General features: G+C 40.5%; 1 protein-coding gene across 1 annotated transcript in view; it reads left to right on the plus strand.

The window, feature by feature from the left end:
- NCOA1 (nuclear receptor coactivator 1) overlaps positions 1-19,061 on the plus strand; it is a 183,777-nt gene that overhangs the window by 139 nt on the left and 164,577 nt on the right. The window lies entirely within an intron of this gene.

Consider the following 19,061-nt stretch of genomic DNA (forward strand, 5'->3'; position numbering starts at 1 on the left):
GCTGGCGTCTGCCTCCTCGCTCCTAGCAGAGTGCTTGCCCTAAATTTGCCTCGTTTTTCTCTTGGAGACATGGACCAGCAGCAGATTGCAAATAATCCCAAATACCTGGCGGTGCGTATGCAAGCGGTAGCCCCGGTTTGTGCAGCGGGGGGGCTTTAGCCACTGGAATATGACATTTAGCGGTAGAAAAATCTGTTATGGAAAGGCTGTTTCCTTCCGATGTAGGTTGCTAGACGCGCTCAAGTCCTCCAGTTTCCTAGGTGCGTTTTGACCTTTCAGTGGCTGAGAACTGGGTCGTGCGCCTTGGGTGACGATCTCCCAATTATTTTTTTTTTTTTTTTTTTTTTTCCACCCGAAAGGGTGCGTTTGCAAAGGTGGAAAGGTGTGGAGTGCCGTCCAGGGCTGCTGCTTGCTTCCACTGGAAGCTTAATCAGCGTACAGGAGATACCAAATTTTCACTACCCAAGTACGGCATAGCCAAAAAAGAGTGACACAGCAAAGTATATTAAAACTGGAAATTGGACTTGTGTGGGTGGTGCTTGTATGTTCTTCACCCTGTCTCATGGCTTGTATTCTTCGTGTTGTTGGTTTAGACCGAAAAAACCCCCAAAACCAAAAAACCCGGGTTTGCGTGGGCTAGCAGGATATACATATATATGTGTGTGTAAACTTTGCGTGTGTGTATATATATATATGTAAAGAGTAATATACCTGGTGAATTCTAGTAGCAAGATGGTAAATTTATATGAACAAAAAAGATGCTTGATTTACTTTCCTGGAAATGCGCTGTCCCGTTGCGGTTTAGAGGTTGTGATCTTCTGCTTGCAGAATATTTCAGCAAATGTGTATGTGTTCTGAACTCTTTATGCTGCAGCCATCAGCTTGCTTGTACTAGAGAAAGTAAAAAATACATGTTACATATGGAAGTATACATAGTATGTGGTACATCTGTAGCTGTATACCTAGGCCTCTTGCAGAGGAGCAGGGAGAGAAAACATTGTAAACCAGGAAAAGATGAATGCAAAGCCACAAATGCATGGAAGCTTGGTGAGGGGTGTAGTATCCTCAGCTTTGCAGAGCTGTTTTGTGAAAATGATTAAAGTTCAAGTTGCCACTTAAGGGGACAAACAGCTCTTGATGGTAGATAATAAACAGTAGTAACTTTGGCAATACTGCACCTGGCTCAAAGCCGATGGGCATGATGAAATGTTAAATCTCAACTTATTTGCTCAAGATGGGTATCTGTTGTTTGAAACGTGTTGCCAAACAATATGGCAGCACAAATCCTTGCTTCCAAAACAAATAGGCTTCCTGAGAGGCGAGCGGGGGGTTTTGGCTCTTCAGAAGGCAGGCCTTCTTATTCACTATGGGCCGACTTTGATTTTTAGCATGCGTGTTTTCCTTGAGCCATGCCCTCTGATAATGCTACGACACATGCTCACAACTGCATGACTAATTCATACAATTAGTCATACACTTCCACTGTAGATTTATTGGAGCAATATCACTGTCATTCTCACGTTGTAAAAGTCTGCATTTGGGAACACGTGCCCTCTGTTGACTTGTCTTGGGTCTCCTGGCATGGTTGTTGGGTGGGCTGTGAACAAATATTGGAAGCCTTTAGGATTATTAGACTTACTTAATTATATAAGCATATTTTCAAGGAACAGATCTGCTGGAGATCAGCACCTTGTTGCTTGCTAATCTGAGGGGGGTAATTTGCATGAGACTTTGCAGGGATTGTCAGAAATGAAGGTGTGAGTGCTGCTACTAAAAATATCCTGTCTCCTGCATAAATAGTTTGCCAGTTGAAAAACAGTATATTTTGTATAAGGAAACTATTTATATGACGAGTTATTCTTGTTTTGCTTGGTTGACTGTGTTTCTTTGAAGCGTGGTTCTTATCTCTTTGATCAAAGAGGAGGAATAAAAACCAATTGTTTTTAAAGTTAGATTCTGCCTTTAAAGACAGGATTTTACGCAGGAAGGGCTTGGACTAACAGGTAAATATTTTAACCAGGTATTCCTGAAAGGCCAACGTGGTGTGTAATACCCAATAGCGTGTGGCCACCGCTTCTACCTCCAAGCTTTAATTGCTGCCAGATACAAACAAGCAATTTTTATTGGCAGTTCTGTGTTATTTGTATTGCTGCAGTATCCAGGACCTCCAGGTGCAGACCAGGTTTGCAGTGGGGTAGGAGTGATGCAAAAATGGAGTGAAAGTGGACTCTGCTTCCAAAAACTTCCAGCCTAAACATAAAGAGGTAAAGGAGCGGAGTTGTGACGGGGAAGCAGCTGGATGGCGGTGGGCAGCAGGAAAGTTGGTAGTCACAACATATTAGCAGCCTCAATATGGAGTTTTGGGGTTGGGTTTCTTTTTTTTTTAATAACATTGAGGCAAACCAGTGCTTTATGGTCTTTTGGGGGGTCACTGCCTGCTGTTGTGCTGCCGATGCCTGGCTGAGCCCTCTGCCTACTTGCCTGCCTCCCCGCTGCCAGGGCTGATCCAGCCCTTTGGAGCCTCGGCGGGTGAGGAAGGATTCACAGGAGTAGCTCTGCTGCTCGGTCTGAGAACAGCCAGGAGCTTTAACCTCTTCCCCTGGCACAGCAGGATCTGGAATAGGATGTTTGCCTGTAGCAGCAATATTAAAAATTATGGCTTGCTTGTAAACAGCTTCAACTCTTTGCATACCTAGCCTTGCACATGTGAGTCAGGGCGATGCAGAACAGGTTTTTACCACTACGGCAGCATCTCCATGTAAAGTTGACCATTTGAAACGCTGTGGCTTTGCTGTGGGACAAATTCTAGAGCACTTGGAGGCCTGGTCTAGGTATAAAGGATGTGTCAGCACCATGCGTTTTACCTGGGCTCCTGTCATTTACAAAGGAAAAAAAAAAACTGCTGAACTGGTTTGGAGGTTCTTTAAGCCTGAACTAATTTACCTGGCTGGAAATGTAGGTTAGAAACTAGGCTTTGCTTGGCTTTGGGCTAGCGCCAGTATGCTCTGCAGGGAAAACGCAGGCTAAATAGCTTCTGTGCTGATAATCCTGCAATACTGTTCCTACTGTTTCCCCTGAAAAGATAGGTAGGTTCTCGTGCAGTTGACTCAGTTGACTGGGAAGCAACTCCAATGGGTCTCGGCACAAGGAGCAGCGGGATGTTTCCCTTAGATGCCCTTGGGTGAGTGGGGAAAAAGTGAGGATGGGATTTTGTGCACAGACCTTGCAGTGAGAATCCCCACCCAAGTGCTCGGGTCTGAGGGATGAGGTTGCGTGGCCTAAACTAGGTAGATTTGTTAACCAACTTAGATAAACCTGCGCATAGATGTTCTTAAATCTGTTTAAACCCGCTTACTGGTTTATTATGTTCTGTAAGCTGAGGCAAGCTATCCTGGCAGTCGTGTTTCAATCAGCGTGTGTCCATTCAGAGATTTGCCTTGATTTAGTGAAGCCGATGTAAGTTGATGAGTTACAGGAAGGTGATCTAGGAAAGGAAAACAGTGCAGTGAATATACAAGTCAACAGTTTACTGGCTTGCCTTGGTTAACGAACTCTACAGTATCCATATTTTGCTCTAAGGATCCACAAATTGTCAACTTCTTAAAGCTGATCAGTGGAGGGGCTCTTAGATGTGTTTGAGTTTTTCTGCAGAGGTGAAAAATCCTTAAGTGTTAGGTCCTGTTTTAAACAAGCGTCAGAAATGTCCCAGTAAAGGCTGATCCTGCAACTAGCTATTTTGGAACACAAATCATTAAAGTGTCTGTTTTGAGCTATTTATGTTTATTTTGTGTTTATTTTTAATTATCTGTCATGGAATATGCTGCGAAACAAGCTCAAAACAGTGTTCTTTGGCTTAATTTCTCCTCTCCCCCCCCTTCTTTTAATGTGACATCTGAAGTCTCAAGGGTCTCATTTTTTTGATTTTCAGAGTGTGAAGATTTCAAAAATAAGGCAATATGCCAGACAAGGCAAGAAGTAGGCTTGATTCTTCTATTTGTATGATGAAATTATGAATGAGGAACTGTTTAAAACCCAAACAAATCAGTAGCTTTCCCACATATGTGGAATTCAGATCCTGAATTGTGAGTGGAAGGATAAGTTTAGATCACAACACTACCCTGGGATCAAATGATATTATCAAATGATGATATTATTATTATATGTATCACACATATCAAAATGATTAGGTGTTGATAAAGTTATACACCCAATGTTAGTGTTTTCCCTTGTATGCAGCATATGCTGTCTTTGGAAATAAGGGCCTTGGGAGGGGAGAGAGATTCCAGCCCCCAGCGTGGTGATCTCCTGTCCAGAAGTTTTCACAATAGTACTTGCTGTTTCAATAATAATAAAAAAAAAAGTAGGTAGTATAATCTTTCAGTAAAAGTGCACTGAGAGTTTAACAATGAAAACTAAAAATATTTTTCTCTCTTATTTTTCTTTTTCTGTTAACATTGTATAACTTCTGGATTGAAGAAATAGGAGAGAAAAGCCCTGAACTTTTCAGACCATTAAATCAGATTCATGTGTAAATTGTACAAGAAATCTTGCAGCTTGGACTGCTTAACTTCTCTTTCTTCTTACTTCTTGTGAATATCATAGTTACTACCTATCCTCCCTCTCTTCTTCTTTCCCCCAGAGCCTGTGTTTTGGTCTTAATCTGAGACTTTGCATCCAGGTTTATCAATGTACTTCAGAGATCTTGAATAATTTGAGAGAAAAACTTTTTAGTGGAAGTGCTAGTCAGCCTATGTCTTTGAAGTTGTTTTTTTGTTTAACAAAAGTCTGACTAACCTGAAAAGGATTTAGACACATGCTTGTGACCAGTTATTTTAAATCATACTGGAAAAAATTGTGCGTGAAAATAAACAACTAGCTAGAGTTAAACCTGTTGTAGATTGGGTGTGTAAGCTTGATCCCTTTGTCTTTCATGCGTTTCTTAAATGTGATTGCTGACAAGATGAGTTCTGGGTCTTCCCACTAATTTTGTGAACAGCTGGCAGTTATGCTACCTGTTTTCTTTTTTATGAGCAGAGATTTCCAAGCAGAGTTTTAACAGGGAAGCTTGGCAGGATGAGTTCACCAGACTTTCTTCCATGCTCCAGTTGCGCTCAGCTGAAAGGTGAATACCAGAATAGTATTTTTTAGTGATGGAAGATGCTGCTGTAGGATTGAAGGAATGATAACTGGACACTCCGGAAACTTTTATAGCAGAACCCAACAGATCATGCTGCATTCTTTTACGACCTCTAAGTTCAAATTTAATAATGAAATGCTGCATGCGCAGTGTTGTTGAGGATGTGAAACTTGAGCGTTAACAATGTGCTTATATCTCAACTTACTGTAAAGTTCAGCACAAAGCCCCTATGTGTATTGAAATGTAATTAGTGTGAAGCCTAATTTGCTATTGTATGAGTAGTTAGAATTTCTTGGAATGGAACTGATGTGTAAAATACCTCTGTTCGTGTCTCCAAATGTCATTTTAAGAATGTTGGCTTATGGAATAAGTGAGAGCTGCGGGTGAAGGATCAGGTAAAACACCATGTTATTCAGGCCTCTCTGACTCACAGGGTAGGAATAAGGACTGAAACCAGCTCTGCCTTTGGCAGCATGTAACTCTTGCTTTCTTTTAAATTATGGTTATGAAAATCCAGCGTTTTAGAATATGCTTTGTGTTTATAATGTTTGCAAGTTTTCTTTATACTCTTTCAGCTGTATCCTATTGTCCCAGCAAATATTTTTCTATAGAGGTCATTTTTAAACGTTCTTTGTGAAAAAACTTCTATGCGAGTTTTCCCTGGGTGTCTGAAATGTCATTCCCAGGTTTATATTTTAGTGTAATCAGATTAGCTTCAGTGTGGAATATTCACTGAAGGCATAGTGGAAGTTGTGGGATCCCAGCACCTTTGACAGCTAGATTAATTGTTGTGTCCTTAACCTTTAAAACAGTTTACCCAGACTTGACAGAGTTGGCATGAAGTTCTGTGTGTTTGAAGATGCAGTGGTGATAATCCCTTTGAAGGCCCAAAATAAATGAAAAAAAGCTTTAATGAATTTAAAAATGCCATTGAAAATAGCATTTGGCCTGATTTTACGCTTTTGTTGTTGGAAATGGAAACAATATTGTATATACAAAGCTCGCTGTATGGAAAATAACTATCTGGTAAATATACTTTAATCTAGTTTATTTTTCAAATACAGTGAAAATGGAAAAATAAACTACCTAAATTCTGTTAGTTAAATCTGTTTCCATGTCACATAATGTGATAATTTAATGTAGTTTTCTGATACTGTTGTGGATGAAATATGTTTCAATACAGCATATCAAAAAAAGTACAATTTGATATTGCAGACCAGAACCAAAACCTGGGAAGTTCCATTAAGTCAGAAGGCTATTTTGTTTGTAAAGCTGAACATTCAAAAGTTAGGAAAAACAGATGCAACTGTAATTACAATTTTGTAGCCACATGATATTTTTCCATAGATTCTCTGACTTACTCACTGTATGCGTTGGACTAACAAAGTGGAACGGATTAAGGTTGCACAGATGATCATAAATCTGTTACTCTATAATTTTTAGTGCTTGATTTTGCAACCTACTTAATTTTCTTCTAATGTTTTTAGATGATAAGCTGCTTTATGACATTCATTTTTGATATGAATGGAGCATCGCACATGTATTGGCTACTTTTTGTAATGCCCCTGCAAGACAAAGAAATATTATTCTCTTTTTTGCACTCGTTTTTTCAGGTGAATGAAGCAGAATCACAGCAATTGGATAATTTGCCTAAGTAGCAGGGTGTTAGTGAAAAGTAAAAGGCACTTGACAGGTTATTCTCCAGTACCTGGTGCACTCGACCGCTCTGGTTGTGTATGTGGATTTATTAAATTGGGTGCAACTTTCCTTGAATTTGCCAGCAAACCTCAAGAGGCTTGGCTCCAGCAGCCTCTGCGTCATTGACAAGTAGCTCTGATGACAGGCATCTGATGGCTTTCGTTCTTTAGAGCAGAGGTTCCTGAACTGTGGCATGCATACACTTGTGGTATGCAGACTGCTTCAAAACGGGGTATTTTGCGACGCAAAGGCAGTAATTCCCAAAGCTGAGTGTGAGCAAGCTATTGCGGGACCCTTGGTGTAGGTGGGTCCTTGTGGTGGCACTCGGGAGTTGTCAGCACCTGCAGAGAGCCATAAAATTGGGGTTTGCAGGTGTGCTTGCACTTCTGATTGAGGTCGTAGAGGAGAGAGGATGGAGATGGTGGATGAGGATGTGCAGCGAGTCCTGCTTTGGAAAGCTGAGGTGAGCGTGGAAGATGGGGAGCAAAGGTTTTGGCATTCGGTGTTAGGGAGGTGGTGCAGCATCATAGGTTGGTCGGGCCAGGTCAGCAGGGCTGGTGGGTGCAGAAAGAGAATAAACATTTGTTTTTATGTCCTGGTTTGTGGAGAACATGGTGTGCTTTTTAGAGGGGGTGGGGACAGCACCGGGGTTTTCATTTCAGGGTGCAGAAAGGTTGATGACCAAGTCCTGACGGGGAGAAATGTCATCCAGTAGAAGAGCAGAAAGGGAGAATCTGGTTTGGGAGGCTGAGCGTGTGTGTACGTCGCTAAAACAGCAGAAACACGCTGCTGATGGTCTCCAAAAAAACTGCGGCGTTAGTTCCCAAACTTAGAACAGCCCTGCTTGTCACTGTGGTTGTTGACTTGCTTATAGGTGTGTGTGCATGGTGCTACGTGCAAGGAGAGCTGGATTCCTGAATTCCTACTCTTGCCACAGAATGTATGATTACAGAGATACCGCGGACTTCTTGAAAACAGTATTAAATAACTTCTAAAGGTTTTTTAAGGAGGTATTTTAGAAGCAAGAAGCATGCTTTTACTCTCGGGTTTCCTCCTGGATGCTGGAAAATACCTACATTCGGTAATTCATACATTTTGCGTGCAACTAGCAAGCTGGAAATAAACTCTTTGGGATTTGTAAAAACAGTTTAAATGAATCTAGTTAAACAAGATTTAAGTTCCATGGCAGAGGTTTAGAGTGCGAGGGGAAAATACACAGAACAGCCATTAAAAATTTTAAAAAAGCAACAAAACCCCCAAAGAATACTAGCCTGGAAATGTTTTCCTCCCTCTGTGCTGCCCATTAGTCTGCTGACGGGGGAAACTTTTGATACTAAATCTGCTGGAGGTTGCTGCAGTTGGGTCTTTGGCAGCGTAGCGCTGTCAGGGCTATTGCACCGCTCCCTCTGCCTCCGGAGTCACGTCTTGCTGCAAATTTATGCACCTTTGAGAACTCCTGCTTGTTGAAACAAAGCCCCTCACTGTCCAGAGACTACTGGGGACTTTTTATAAGTGTAAGCACCATCTCTGGGGAGTAGGAAAGTATTCCCATTTCACAGATGGGCACAGGCTTGTCCAGCTTGCCATGGGGAAATTTGGAGATCCGGTATTTGGCCCTTGTATCTGCATTTACTCTTTGAACAGTTGGTCTACAGTGTTTAGATTTTGGTTTAAATTGTCTAAATCCAGTATAGCAATATAATTTTAATTTGTTTACTAAGAGAGTTCTTCAGATAGGCCTCCTGAAGTGCGAGGAATAAGAAACAACTGCTACTTGAAGACAGAAGAGCTGAGTTTGTTTCAAGCTGTTTAAAAGCCTTCAGTTCAGAGATAAGTGCATATTTTACATCCCGATCAGCAAGTTATAATGAGATTTAGAGCACCAAATGAGTTCTCTCCTAACCCACAGAATGATGCATGTGGCTCAGTGCAGAGCTATTGTTCTCATCAGCCCTTGCTGGCAAAATAATTTAGGAAATTGTGATATGCTGCAAACTGGATTTAATCAGCAAGTAGTTTCCACCTTCACAGGACGACTTAAGTAGATATAAGGCATTTCTCAATGTCCACAAAGGTTTCTGCACAAGGAACGTAGGCCTTGTGTTCCTAGCAGTGAAAAAGGGGTATCTGGAACTTCAAACATGTGAACAGACTGTAGGATTAAGTGTTCTCTGTTGTGATGAGTGGAAGTTATGTCTTCCAAGTGCTGGAGATTTCTGAAAGGCTGTTCTGTTTCTCCATCAGTAGAAGATAATAAAAGAGTACAAGTGAGGAAGGGTCATGGTAGAGAATACAAAGATGGAGAGCAGAAGGGGAGCTGCTTATTTCCTGTTGAGCCGTGAAAAGGAGATGGTCGTTACAAAAATGCTAATAGGGTCCTTGTAGATTGATCCACCTGTGGCAGGTTGGTCATTCACTGGCAGGCTAGAGTGAAAGTATCGATCATTTTGACTCCAACTCAAACGTATTGAAAGGATTTGAATTTTTCTTCAGGTGGTGGCAGAGGTTCCTCTCCTAATCCAGCAGTTGCATTCACCTGGTTCTTGAAATTCTTATAATGGGGTCTTGAGAGCAACATGTGGTAGAGATGGAATAAAACAGTATTGCACCTGGGGGAAGGCACCGCGATGCTTTGCAAGGGGATTAGATCACTTGCGTAGAAAGGTCAGGCATCAGTGGCTGTAAATTTATATTGTCAAGACTCCTTGTCTGAGCCTTGAGCTCTTTCCATCCCCCTGTTCACAACAGGTTGGCAAAATTGAAGATGGTCTTTCTCTTGCAGTCGGTTGTGTTTCCAGAGATTTTTTTTTTTTCCTTGAGTATTGGAACCAAGCTTTGTTTATTCTAGGCTCATTTCCTACTTTGCTGTGTAAGGCTACCACATAACTCAGTTCAAGGTCCCTGAAAATGTTATGAATAGTCTTATCTCTGTAAGCTTCTTGAATACATCACAGGTTTTGTGTACCTGGCCATTTTGAACCTCATCTTCATTAAAAAAAAGAAATAAAAGTCCTTATCTTTTTTTCTCTGAAATGACCTATGAGAATTCTCATGTGGGAGAAAATTAGTATGCATGTACTCGGCGTGGCTGGCTGATGCTGAGGCACAGGTTTGCTAAAGAAACACGGGACTTGGAAATGCAGAAGCTAGTTGGATTGAAATCACTAGATATTGCTGTCTATAGAATAATTTATCTGAGTTTTGTCAGGTTTTTGGTTTTTTTTGGTTTTTTTTTTTCCTCACTGGTGGGTAGAGCTCTGGGGCCTCATTTTTAGTACCTATTTCAGTCATTTATGCTATGAAATGATAAAAGAATTATCAAAACGTTATCTGCTGAGTCAGTATAGAAGGGTCTGAATGAACTGGTGATTGCTTGTCTTCAGACCGAGGATATGCTGCTGCTTGCTAAAGAACATAAAATGTTTCATTGGTTTGAGATGACTTGAAACCTGATTTTTTTGGCTTAAGTAATTTGCTTGTCCTCCTTCTTGATTTTACTCCTATCAAAAATTAACAAGTATGTCACCTCCCTGTGTCAAGAATTAATTAGCTGATTGCAAAGCACTTTGAACATAACTGCAAAACATTACTAAGGTAACTTAAACAAAAGTTCTTACTTTTTAAAGGGAGAAGAGTTGAACTTGCCTCCCCCTTCTCCACTCCCCAAGAGGCTTTGCCCTTCCTGCACTTCCTAAGAGTTATCCTCATGCAGCTATGGGTGAAGCTTTGGGTGAATTACCTCTCACAACAAATGCATCCTTCTGAAGGATTTTTGGTGTACCGAAGGACTGGAATTCTCCCTAAAAATCTAGTGCTTGTTAGAGAGGAGAAGAAAGTCTATATAAAGTACTGTCTCCACGCTTCTGCTCCTGCTGGGCTTCTGAGATAGACTTGAAAAGGCATCTTGGCTTGCATTATAGGTTAACCCAAATAAACGTTTAGTAAGTAATAGCAGTAATTAGTATTTATAATGAGGTAGTAACAGGCAACCTGAATTAGCCCAAGCTCCCATTGTGCCTGAAACTAAACAAACAAATAAGCTACTCGGGGAGGGACTGCCATGATTCAAGTATATTTGTCATTTCTTGTTTTACCTCTGAGATGTCATGTAACATGATATTTAGTACACTCTTTTTAGTCATGTAAGCATAATATTTAATAACATACGTGGTCTGCATTTTGCTGACCTTGATTCCTGTTGGGTTGATACACCCAAGCTGTGTTTAAGTTCTGTCTTCAACTGCCTTTAAATTCAAATAATCCTTGTTGCAAGTAGAGACAGACTTACGTCATGTGAGAACGTATATGGACTGTAGTCTGTTTATTGCTGGCGTGCTTGTGATTAAGGATTTTCAGACTAAAAGTATATCAGCAGTTTTCATAGGCATGAAGTGTTGAGATAAAAATTTGAGTAACAATTTAGTGTATATTTACAGTAAAAAAAAATAAATTAGGAAAAATGGCTGAAATCCCTCCTGTTTAATCAAACACAGAATATATTTTATGCTCTCTTCTTTTTCAGTTCTAGCTTCACTTTATTGTTAACATGAATAAATTTTGGACTATGGGTCTTATGCAGCTACAACAGTTTACCAAAAGTTTTGAGGAAATAATATTTCAATATTTAGACTTCTGTTATGAAAATTGCTTTGCATGAGCTGTCTGTGTTCCACAACAGACCCTTAGTGAAGTCAGCCATGAGCTGGGCAAATATAGCTGTCACTGTATCCACATAATTGTAAAATATGGCATTTGTATTTGTGTTTTAATGGGAATTTGTTCAGTCACTACCTAGCCACTTCTTTAATATGTGCTGCATAAGTAGTAGGAAGTATTAATAGCCAACTTGAGCATTATTAACTATTTTTCATGTAAGCCTTATTTATTGAAGCTGGTGATATCTATTAAACAGCATACATTTGCAGCCTGTCCCAGATGAGTAATTTATGTTCATGGCATAGAGGTCTAAATATTTAAGAATGTACACAAAAACTGTTGCCTAAATAATGTTACTACCTTTTTGTTGCAGAAGAGCCAGAATTTTTTGCTCTACTCTGGTGCTGCTTTGATGCCTGTAAATACTGTTGTACAATTATATATTGTTTTTGTTGCATCAGGACACTTACCTTAGAGCAAAGGATGGATTTTGCTTCAGCATTGGTCAGTGGCTTGGTTGTTTTTTTCCTACCGTCATCATTCATTGTATGGTCTGATAATCGAGCTGTTGCACTGATTTTGAAATTCTGTGAATTGCTCCATTGTTTTTTCTATAGTCCTTGCAGCTATAGTAGTTGAGCTTCACAATCACTAAATTAATTTGAATTTATCTTTAGTATTTCTCATGAGATATGAAAGTACTACTGTTTCTGTTCGATAGATTAAAGGCCCCCGGAGTTGAAGGCCAACTCCGGAAATTCGACTGTAGACATTTTTTGGTTGTTAGCTTGACAGGCTCTCCGGGGCTGTTAGGTGTTTTTTTTTTCTCCCCCAGAACACTACTTCAACCAAAAAGGAAAAAAGTCCAAACCAACTTCAGAGGCAGAAGTTTCAGCCATCAAATCTGAAAATATTTTTCTGAAAAAGCTGAATTACAGAAGAGTGATGAGAAGGTGTTAGAATGGAAATACTTCACCTATGTAAATATGATTGATTGTTCCCTAAAAATTGAGAAAAGTCAGGGCGCCTACACAAGTGAACACTAGGAATTAACTATTTCATACATTAGTTTGTTTGGGAGTAATTATGATGTATTTCCATGATGTAAGTAGTTCAGTTCGCTTTTATCATGGAATTACTCTAAGATTCTCAAGGAAGAGTGTTTTTTTTTCTGATTTGGCTTAACCGGACTTGCTCAAGACCTTAGTGGATGTTTATGGCAGAGCTGAAAACAGATCTGGGATTTTTCTGATGTGTAACCCTGAGTTCTAACCACAAAATGATCCTTTCTAGTCAGCACAGGTACTGGACCTTTTAATCCAAAGTTAAACCTGTGGAGTGAGTCATGACAGAGTAGCAAAATGTCCTTGCTTTTTTGTAATGCTTCCCCCAGAAAATGGATACTTCTATATTGAAAAATCTCTGCTGCTTATTGAGGTGTGTATATTTAATAATGATACTGTGAAAAAAGAAATACTGTAATCCTTGAGTTGTGCTCTCTACTTTTATTGCTGTGGCAATACCTAAAGAAGAGATACCTTTTTTAATAAAAGAAACAGTGTTTTTTTTCCTTGACATACTGGCGTGATCTCTGGCATTGATGGAGAGCTCTAGTTTCTAATGAAGCCATTAAGATGCTGCCAGGAATTAGCATCTTTTAAAAATCTGGGTTTGCATTTAGATATCACTTTATCAACAAGCGCACTGAAAGAGGAGGCTGCTGGGTGCACTTTGATAGACAGGGTGGAGAGGAAGGAGTTTTCCTGGAATGCAGCTTGAGTAAAGTTGATCAGCTGAGCAGTTTTTCAAGGAGTGTGGACTGATGAACTTGCGCGTGGGATAGTAGTTAACGGTTCCACCTTACTTGTGGCAGGCTCTTTATGACTTAGAAATATTGGTTATGGCTGATATAACTGTCCCAAGTTGCAAGCTGTAGCTGGAGTCGAGGGAACAAGGCGGTGTTGTATTGCTCTGTCTTGCTTCAAACTGCAAACTTGTTTTTAAATATGTGACGTTTATAGAATATTGTTTCTCATTGGGCTTTATAACCTATGTCTTCATGTAACTTGCAACTGCATTTTGACTTCAGGTCACTAATGGTGACGATGCTGATACTAGGGTACAGTGAGACCCAAGTGTCAGATTTGTGGCACGGTGGGGTTTTTTTTGTTTGTTTCTTACTTTAATTGTATAACAGCATCTTAATGTGTAAGTTAGTAAGTGAAGCCCCACCCCAAGGCTTTATAATGCAATAGTTGTGGCACTAGACCTTAATAGTCCCCTTTATCTTTGGGACTTACTCTAAGTACTGTCCTTGGGACTGTGGCATTGAGGAAGCGAGCGTTGCTGGATGTGATCGTGCTGTCGTAACGCTGCTATGGCACCTTTTCCCTCCTGTCAGGTAAGTCCTGTGTCATGAGTGAAGCATCATTTTTCTCTTGGTATTTGAAAGCAATTCCCAAAGGAATGGCTGCTATACGTACTGCAGTTACACGAGTGGGTATATTGCTACTGTATAGTTTGTCAATACTGGTGTAAATGTCTTCATAAACCCCTTGTGTAATCCTCTTAGTCAAGCTAAAAGTATGCAGGGTTTTATTTTATTGTTTATGAAGATTTTTATCCTGGGTAAGGTTGTATTTGCTTCCAACAGATGCACGTGGTATCCATCTGTTTTTTTATGTTTTGGCAACATTTGTTTAGGGTATTATACCCTATCAGGATCTCTGGAATTGACTGTAATTTCTGCTTGGAATGGTTTAAATGACATTTCTGCTCCAGTGTAGTGGATATGCATGTGCTGTGTAAATACAGTGAATATTTAGTTTTTTGCAAATTGCAACTAAAAGAATGATGTCAATAATTGATTTTCTTGTATTTGATATTCTGCTGAGAAAATGACCCTGATGTTTTATGGTGTGGGGGGGAATTGCTTTGAACTCCCAGCACAGGGCTGGAGAGAGCTCGGTCCTGCCGCTGGGTGATGAGTCATGCTGGTGAGCCGAGCTGGCCATTTCTGGCACAGAGCTCTTCAGCATTTCATGCCTTGCCTCGCACTGCCTATTTGCTTCAAGCAAAATGGTGAATTGCACGCAGTCTGAAAGCACAGAGTAATAGAAAAGCTTCCCAGTGGAATTAAAAAAAGATGCCAGTGCTGGCTTCTACCTATTTCCATTTTGATGCTAAAACCATAACTTGAATTTTCAGGCGTTTCTGAAATAAAAATTTCAGCTGTTGTTGTGTCTAACATACAGGTTTCTGTAAGAAATGAGGTTTCTTTTTTCTCATTTAACTTGATGTTTAGGAGAAAGTCTCTTAGAAGTCCTTTCTTTGGTACAACCTGGCAACACTACTGCTTGCAACTTCCTTTTGAAATGATGAAGAACCTGCTTTAAAAATTGGAGTAGCAAAATATCAAAAAATGAACAGAAGTATATTTCTTGGGAAGCCTAAAACAATTTTTTAATAACTTGATATTATAGATTGCGTTTTCAGATGGCTCTAGTTACTTTGGGTTTCTGTCTCTTTCCCTGTGACCTGGTTTGTGTGTTTCCAGGAGAATCTCTTTTACTAATTTTGTTAATATTAACTTCTCACTGCTTGTATTTCAAGGACATTTCAAAGACAAAACCCTATAGCTGTGGTAACCTTGTCAACAGAAAAAAAACCTTATTGGTGAGATTCACTGAAGCCAAAATGTGCATTAGGTAGGATTGTGGATACAATGCACTTCCACAACTGGAAACTCAAGTGGTGGGGCTGAGCCATGAGGCCCTGTGGTGTGCTCTGTGCAGTCGGTGTGTTTTACACCTGGGGTTTCTAAAGGCACCACGTGTATCAGCCTGCGAGAGTTTACCTTCTAATAAGCTACTGCAGAGGCACGACTTCTAATATGCCTCATCTGTCAACAGGAGGCCGGGGTGGCTGACGTGTATGGTAACTTTTAGAGAGAAATTAATTACCAACGTCATCTGAAAGTATAAAATTTTGCGTGTAGTTACATAGAATACTTTTTGTTTACAGTTGGCTAAAGTCTGTGTTCTCCAGACTTCACTAGAGAATGAGAAGGTAAAGGATGATTTGCTGGAAAAAAGGGCAGAAAACCTAAAGATTTTTCTCAAATACAACTTTTTACACCCTTTCTTCATAAAGGTTTTGTAAACTTATGTATAATGGGGCTCCAGAAGCAGATATGTTAAAAAATAATACTAATGCACTGGAATCTTAAATGGAAGTAGAACAGATTTATCAATCTGCCAGATACACGTGCAGTCTCAGGAGAATAAAGCACCTTGCACACTGGCTTTGTCAGAGGAAAGGGGATCACGCTACAGGGTTTACTACACAAAGGAGAGGTTCCTTGCAGCTCCCTTGCTTCCATTTTATGTCAGACAGCTTATCTCATCATCCAAGGATCACAGATGACATCTCAACTGAGCTCGGCAGCACCCAGCAAGTGATTTTCTGCCTGCTAGGTTGAAACGCTGTTTTCCTTGTTACTACCCCAACTTGACCGACAGTGGCTTCTTCCTCTAGCTTGCTCGGGATGCTCCTTGGCCAGCTAGTCAGAGCATGCTGCTTCGTGGCTTCGGGAGAGATTTGGTGCGGCAGAGGGAGAGAGAGCTCCTGCTGGTGACCTACTGGAGACAATATAGTTAGCACATCCCTACTGTGACTCTATTAGGGTAATTAGATCCAATGTGCGTTGTAGTGCAGCAGAACATCGCTATCCGATAAAGAGCAGCTCAGCAGAGAGCATTTCCCTGTGCTGGGTGTTGGGGTTTTTTGGTTTGGTTTTTTTTTTTTTTTGTAATCTTTCCAAAAGGAGCACAAAGTCGTTTATTCAGAGGCCACATGCATACCTTTGCTGCTTTAGCTGTATCCTATTCTTGATAAAGCATTCTGTGTGTTAGTATGGTTTACACCGACACATCCTCCACCCTGAATAAAGTAAACTCTGTTTGCAGGAATACCCTTTTACTGCTATAAGCCACATACAATACCTGGCCTGACTTTGTTAAACACCCCAGGCTGAGCTGCGGTATCTATACAGCCTCTTTGTTCCAAAGATCGTGCTTTGCACGCGTGCGCAGACGTGCTCTTGCAGTGTCACCGAACATTTCATTTTGCAGATGACTAAACGGAGTCGCAAGCTTTCAGCAGCATGGCCAAGGACTTGCAGCTGCCTGGTTTCAGAATTGGGGCTGGCTTGCAGGTGTCCTGACTCAACAGTATTTTGCTTTTACTTAGGCGATTGACCTTTTTCCCTAAAGGAAGGGTGGTATAATGCATAACCTGGGTAAATGCTGCAAGCATTTACTAGGTGCTTGGCGTTAACTTAAATCATTCTCGTTTTCTCACTTGCTTTTAAGAAAATTAATTCACTTGCTAAGATGACAGTCTAAATGACTGCTTTTCAGTGCGTGAAGAAATGGGCTGACTCTTTTATCAAAGCGTAATTAAAATGAATTTCAAGCTTTCTCTCAGCTTATTTTTGAACACTTAAATGTTCATTCAGGAGTGGTTTATTAAAAAAAAATAGTATAGGAGGTATATATTTACAAAGGGATGTGATAAAGACCCTGAATTTAGGCAATTTTCTCCTTCTGAAAGCAAGACAAACTTGTTACCTCAAACAGATGTTTATAGAGTTTAATCTCAGCTGGGGAGGGGGCAGGGGCAAAGTAGCTTATTTCAAGTCAATGTCTTAAGTATACTGGAAAACATAACAAACAGGAAACCACAGCTCATAACATGAATTTGTGAGGAGCTGGGAGTTGCAAGAGCCTTGGTAGCTTAACCAGTTATTTCCAGAAACCAGTAAAACTGAAATAATTTTGAAAAGCTTGTAGCAATAGCCTTGCCATAGCTGTGGAAAACTGAATGATGTTTATAACGTGCTTACTATCCTTCTTCCCAAATGATGCTGGTTGTGTAGTATTTATTGTCTGGAGCTGGACAGAGTGGCTTCACGTTCTGCATCCATCCCCTGCCTCAGGAGAGGAGCCGTTGTTTGTTCCTGTTCTCGCGTGCTCAGGTGAAGAGATGCTCTTCAGCAGGGAAGCAGACTTCAGCGGCATGTTTTTCTAAGCCGTTTCGGTCCGTAGGAGAGAAATTGTTGTTGACATGGTGAATAGCTCATAGCCTGTGTAATTGCTTTAAGGACAAGCGTTGTATGCATCGTTGGAGAGAAGCCCTTGTCAGGAGAAGGCTTTGGCTTGTGCCGGCAAGGAAAAAGCAAGTGGGAACTGCTTTCGTGCAAGATAATGATGTCTCGTACGTTTGTGATGACCCTGTTCACTTAAACCTGGGGAAAAGCTATGGTAATCTTCAGTGTCTGCTCGCCAGCTTGTGAGTTCTGGATGTTGGGCTAAAAGGGTTATACCTGTAGCAGAGCCCCTGTGTTGGTCATGTAAACGCGCTTTACATTTTGGTCACTGCTGGGCAGGTCTAGGCGGTTAATGGTGCTCATCCCTGTGAGAGCTGTCCCGCATGACTCTGGACTAACTGTGGTCATTCACAGTATTGTAAGTTTTAGCTTGCTTTTCTCCTTCCCTGCTTTCTGTTCATTTTTATTTTTCCTTTTGACTTTCTTTGCTTGTATGATTATTAATCTTTTTTAGTGTAAGGATTTTCTGCAGAAGGCTCCGAATCCATGATGCTTTTGGTTGCTCTGCTATAGCAAGAGCAGAGGATGCTCCAGACCCTGTATTTTTTCTCATGCTAGATATAATATAGGGTTGAAATGAAAAATGGTATCAAAGGATCATCTGAGCAGATTTTGGGGGTAAATTACAACTGATCGAGGTTCTTTTCCTGCCACTGCTTTTTTTTCCTGTACCTTCGTCACAGCTCGAGAGGTGTTCTCTTAGTTTAAGCCACTTTTGAAATTTAAGTTTGTTAAAATGTTGGCTGAAAACCAGTATGTTCAACATAAATAAATTTGTTAGTCATGCTAGCAAGAGCTGTTGCCCTTGCCATAGGCCATCTTGCTGTAAAAAATCATAGCAAAAGATGTTAGGTGATTTTGTGGCTGTAGAGGAGACCAGAATTCAGGTGCCTTGAACTGTAGAAGTGAACAAGTCTCAAACCACAGCATGCAGGTTTTGCAACTGGTGTGTCAGGAATGCTTGTTATCTATACCCTGTCTCCCACCTGATGCAAATTCTATTTATTTAAACTGATTTAGATAAAAACACCATTGCAGTACATCTACAGGCTTGGTGTTCCAGTTCCCTGCAGACGTGTAGCTAGATTTGGTCTTGAGCAAATCTTCAGCACAGGAGCACGATGTACCAATACCAGACTGCTCGGAAACTTCTGCAAGCAAGGTTAAACCGTTTAAGAAAACTTTTAGAAAAGTGCAGAAGTATTTTTACTTTTAAAAGGATAGCTGTCACTTTAAGTGGATGTATATTTAGGTTAAACTCAATCTTTATTGCACGTAAGTATGAAAGTGCTGTCTGTAATGTGATCCAGCAGGCCTCTGAATGCTTTACTAAGCTCCTTGGCGCACCTCAGCTGCAGCAGAAACCTGTTAAATGAATAGCCTTGGTGGCTAATACTATTT

The sequence above is a fragment of the Haliaeetus leucocephalus genome, unplaced genomic scaffold, assembly GCF_000737465.1.
Source record: "Haliaeetus leucocephalus isolate CR32 unplaced genomic scaffold, Haliaeetus_leucocephalus-4.0 Scaffold871, whole genome shotgun sequence".
Lineage (NCBI taxonomy): Eukaryota > Metazoa > Chordata > Aves > Accipitriformes > Accipitridae > Haliaeetus > Haliaeetus leucocephalus.